Consider the following 6,000-nt stretch of genomic DNA (forward strand, 5'->3'; position numbering starts at 1 on the left):
GATGCAACAGGAAGACACTTCAATATGAGGTTGAGCTTAGGGGGCTTGATTCCATGTACTGGCGGTGACGATAGGCTGACTAACCGATAGGCTACCCCAGCTCCCCTCTGCTTACAAGAGTAGAATATACGATTCTGAATAAATCGTGAGTATGTGTTTATGAGTCTCTATCAAATAGCTATGACAGCAACTGTTCACGTCAAGTTGGGCGTATCCTGCTCTACCTGTTGCACAGGTCGTATGCGCCGTCAACGTCATTTGTTCACCTAAAAATACGGGAACATATGGTAGATGTCAAAGTCGAGAACTGATCTGGACTTCATTTTAGTCACGAATGTTCTAAATCTGGAAATGATTTCTTCCACTTGTCCATTATGATTTCCTTTGAAAATATTCAGCGAAGACGTGAGTGTTGTAGCCTGGATCATCACACTGTTGTTGCTCTTTGAAACCCTGATCTTGCTGCACTTAAAGATAGACCTGTTGAAAACTGACGAATGGTCAAATATATGCCATCAGTTGTCATGTAGTAATTTTGTCATTCTGAATTGTCTTCCATAGACCCAAGAATTCACCAGATGAGAATGTCTCATATGTGTAGTTCAGACTGGGAGAGGACAGCAGCGGATCGGAATCGGAAGTATTTGATTTAAATCGAATAAGCGGATCATCTCATCTGAATCCTGACCAAATTTATCTTGTTTTCACTTGCAAATCCGAACAGAACCTTCTACAGCTAAGGAAACTGATCCTCAAAACGTAGGGCACAGCTAGTCCCCACTGCTTGTCTATTACCCAAGTCATTTGCACAGATGTTATCAATGAAAGGGTGTTATAAAATCTTTGACTACGTGATTGAAAACGCATGTTCTGTAATGTTTCCTGCTCTAATATCTTTTTCTTAAAAAGTGTTGTCTTTTTTTCTTTACTCTTTGAATATCAACTCCATCCTCTTTAATATTCAAATGTGAGTTTCCCTTTTAAGGTGATAAAATTTGCTGAAAGATAGAAATTTAATGCACACTCAGTTTACAGTCTTATATGTTAATTTCTTTTCCTGTATCTCATTTTCTGCAAACTCTTGCTGTTTCTGTATGAAAACGTATAACTTCTAAAAACACAAGTGACAAAAACATGTATCAGTGATACATATGTGTATACGCTAGAGTATAGAGTGTAATGTCAGGTACATTCTTACATTCTCCAAGGTTCAAAAGAATTCCATTAACATGGCGAATTGATGCATCTGTGTCGCCACTGTCTTTTTTAATAACATTAGATCATTTTGTGCAAGAGAAGTCACTTCTCGTATATTACGTACACGGCTTTCAGTTAATAAATTGCTGGATACCCATCTCTAGGGGGGCTTGGTGAAACAGTGGAAAAATGACAGGTCAATAAACGCACCATTTCAGCTCAAGACTACAAGCTCGGTGCAGACGAAGTTATTGGCTTCATAGATAAGGTGAGAAAGTTTGGCAGGACCGTGTCCAGTCAGTCTGGGGATGACAGGAAGGTTATAATTATAATATATAATTCGTGTGTCCTCTCCCTGTGCTGGAACTGCAAATTAAGTATTTGCTACGTCCAGGATCCATGATACGGTTTAGTTCACAATCTTGTGGGCTTTTTTTGCGGTCCACGTGGTCATATATGCGACCGTCACTGTAGGCTTTACAGAGAGTGTCATTTTATCAACCTTGCACGCAACGCTCCTTATTTTTGCATGGAATCCGGCAAGGGACATGTCGCATTGTCGCGTTGTCGCCCTCTCAAATACAAGCAAAATGAGTCAAAAACTAACCAAAGCGCGAAAATGCGACAACGCGACAATGTCCCTTCTCGGATTCCATAGTTGTAACAGGTAGAAATCTATCGTTCGTATCAGTCAGGCTGCAACGATCAAAGTTGTGTGCCCTGATCCATATTGGGTGATACAGTCTACGACAATCAGCTTAGCTTTAACGAGCAGCTATGAGATCCGGGTTGTCTTAACTTCCGCAACTGACAAAGCATAACATTTTAATGGCATCAGATGAGTAATACGAAAACCGTAAAGAAAGATAAATAAAACGTCGTATCATAATATACTAAAGAAGTGTTCCTTTTGTTTGACAACCCATGCTTGCCACAAAAGGCGCCTATGCTTGTCGTAAGAGGCGACTAAAGGGATCGGGTGGTCAGGCTCGCTGACTTGGTTGACACATGTCATCGGTTCCCAACAGGTCGATGCTCATGTTGTTGATCACTGGATCGTCTCTTCCAGACTCGATTATTTACCATGTAGCTGGAATATTGCTGAGTGCGGCGTAAAACCCAACTCACACACTGACAAGAATGTATAAAAATCTAAAAATCCACAGCAAAACATTTAATGAAGAAGTTGTTGTCCATACCGTAACCTGTCTTAATCTGGGACGCGTCGTAATTAAAGTAACTGAAAACAATAGCAGTCAGTAACCAGAACGTTACGTCAGTGAGCAAAAACCCGTAGGCTTCAAAGTTCCAAGTTTATGTGGAAAACAACCGAGGACGCATCACGATTAGTATCCATTTATCTGTGTTACCAAAATGGCCTAGTCTTTCAATCTGTACGTTCACACAAAATGTATCGTCAAGGTCTTGTCCCGTAGACTATTTCTGTAAGAATGTTGTCCAAATAATTGCGTAACATTCACATAAAAACGTTCTGGGCTGAATTACTCCTGACATTCAGCGGTCTTGAAATAATGCTTGCAGTGACAAGCACAACACTAAGAACATAGAATTATTGATTTGAGTATAATATTCATTATATTTGCTGCCCCAGTCTTCTATTATAGTCGTCTGTCTATACAGTACGTATTTATCTCTGGCCCTTGTCCCTTTACTTGCATAGGAACTTAATGCGTCTGCAATTTAGTTCTTGCTGCAGATGAAATATTTGATTGCGTGCACGTCCAGTGAACGACGTAATCTCGAAAGGAAACCAATATGAATACCATCAATAATGTTTTTGTTTTTTTTGTTTTTTATTCAAAAAGGACATTTTTTGTCATAGTCAATTGATTTCTGGAACAGTTTTAAATGTCATGACTTGACACTTTAACCCTGGTATGCATTTGATCAATGTCCCCAAAGGAATACCTGGCTCAGAAGATGGAACGAACAGTTGTCAGTAGCGTGTATTCTCTGTAATTACTCACCTTTTGAAATGTTGATCTTTCAAGTACTGTCAGATGATTTTAGGGAACGAAAGCATGAGACCCGATTTCCATATTCATATGAATTGGAAATTATTATCTTCATCATAAGCCATCATGACTGATAGATGTTGTTTGTTATTGTTCATCACGGTTGTTACTGTCTATATCCAGTATACCCAGGCCCGCATATGTACGTAATCAACATCGTGTTACAGCACCTCTCCTTCAAACCAGCCTTTCGTGCAATGAGACAGTGACTGATCGTGTTCGTGAGTGACTGAGTGAGCCGGTTTTTACGCTGACTGTGAAAAAAAGCCCACGGTGGTGGAGGTCGTATATGTTCACCATGTAGAAGCTGTCGAGCACGCCCCGGTGCAGCCAGGTCCAGGAGAACCTTCCAATCTGAACCCACATACACGTAGTAATCAGCATGGTTATGCGGCAATGAACATGTCGCTTCTCTAGCTATAACAGTAACGAAACAGCCGCATTGGATTGGGAAAATGCATGATTTTACCAACATTATGCTACGATTATGCCATAATGAAAATACTGCTCAGCTAAACATAACAATAATGAAAATCTTAAAACAGACGCATTGGATTTATGGGGAAATGTGGAAATCATGGAAAATTTATTGTACACCCAACCAGTCATTAGAACTACATGGATATTAAATCACAGACTGCCATGCTTGTCTCTTCTGTCAGATAGATTTAGAGGATTACATGCTTGCCGACATGACTAAGAACATTAATCTTTTTAAAAAAAAAAAATAAATAAAAAGAAAAAAGAAAAAGAGAAGAAACTGAAAGTTACAGTTAAGGCACCAGCAAGGATGACATCCAGTTGTTCAGCGAAGTGAAGCTCTCTATAAATATAATTTTATGGCGTCTTATTTAGCAACCTGTACAAAGAGTATCGAGTCTGGAAACAATTCAGTGATTGTTGGCAATGATGTACTATGATACTATGTTAAACAAGACACGAAGTCTCATCTGATCCTTTAAAACGCATTATATTCTCAGAAATTCTCCTGGAGATCAAGTCTCAAATTTTTAGTCATTATATATATTGACGAAGAAGGAATTCCAAAATGTTTAAGATCCTCTATTCTTGTGAAATCCTCTAACAGGTATACCGTGAATTTTGGATTTACACAACCTTTACAATACCTTCCTGGTCACCAGTGGACAAGACTTGCATGGAGATAGCGCTAAACGAGAACAGAACTGATACGCGTTTAAACCGAAACACCACAACCGCCAAAGAGTTAATCCAACACGGCTCTCAACATCCTGATTACGACAAGAAGACGAGATCAGTAGTTCCTGAAGAGGACCATGTAAAACCAATACGCCCTCTTATGTTTAACGAGTAGAAGACCCGCTACAGCTGTGTAATACAAGTGTATTGACCAGGGACTTGTGAGCCATCAACGAATCTGAGGCACTGGCCTTGATATTTGCCCCAAAGGGTTAATTTGGTCCCGCTCTCCTGTGTGCTCTCTCTCTGAGAGGCAACCTTCTGCATATAGACTCTTGTCTTTTTTCCAAGCTGCACACAGTACCAGGTTGAAGGTGTTCGATGTTTCATAGATGACATGAAGATGCACCAGCACGTTTTACGATGCAAAATGGGTTTACTGTTTACACCACGTTAATAGAAGGAATGCTGCCATAATCTGCCCGAGTGGGTCAATGGAAGATAGTCTGTTGCTCACACATCTCGGAGTTTTATATTTGAAAAAGGAAATTGATTTTTTTTCCGGATTTTCTGTATTGGCAGTGCAAAACCCAGTTTGCATGAAAAAGGCCGCTTCTTGCCTCCATTCTTTGTCGGTGACATCATGGTGGCAGGTAATACCACATGCCTTATACCTTGTGTTGCTGAAGGTGTGCTCATGATACCTAAACAGCTGGCTTGTATGTAAACAAAACAACATTGCTCTGTCATAGGTTTGCAACAGTGAGGGTTTACGACATACTATGTTACAGAAAAACACAAGGGCGGTGCTAGGAAACCAAGGATTGTCACTTGAGTGAGCGGGTGTGTTAACATATTACATCGAATCGACAACATTGCAGCTGTATCGAGATGACAAACATCTTAATTGTGACTAAATGCACCTTAAAACATGTCACGAAAAAGTTACTAATGTGAAAATAGCCAATTTAAAGTATTAGGTGAAATACTATAATATATGAGTACATGATGTACACGTATGATCGTTTTGAGAGAAAGAGAGAGGAGATATGCGACTGGTCAATATAGTACACAGAGTGCAGATAGAGTTGAGTACTATATGGGTCCAGAAGTATTAGGTCAAATTTATCAACCCTGTGATCTACCTCACAGAACGGGATGTATACGTTATACTTCTGAGTCTTATTACTTTTATCACACATCTTTTGATTGGAGACCACAGTGGCTGAACAGATTCAGGTGGAAATAGTCTCTAGGATTTGGTTGGATTTCCCGGAATCGCTCGATGTTGGGATTAATCAAACGTACTGAAGTCTGGATCCTAATTTGGATATGTAACCAAACATTTTCCAGGACATTAGTATCAGGGGGCTGAGCTGGGTTTATTGTGGATCAGATTTGATTACTTCCTTACAAGCATAGATGACCTGTACACGATGTACTGGGAAGTTATCGTTATCAATTAATAGATCTGACCTCGATTTGTAATATCAGGTCATGAAGCGTTCTCGGGATTATCTTGGACATTGGCATTTATATGCCTATCTACAGCAGGTAGAGTGTCTGTCACGATGGTTTCCAAACCATTCTAGTAGATGTGATCTTATGT

The sequence above is a fragment of the Haliotis asinina genome, chromosome 15 (genome assembly GCF_037392515.1).
Source record: "Haliotis asinina isolate JCU_RB_2024 chromosome 15, JCU_Hal_asi_v2, whole genome shotgun sequence".
In the NCBI taxonomy this organism is placed as follows: domain Eukaryota; kingdom Metazoa; phylum Mollusca; class Gastropoda; order Lepetellida; family Haliotidae; genus Haliotis; species Haliotis asinina.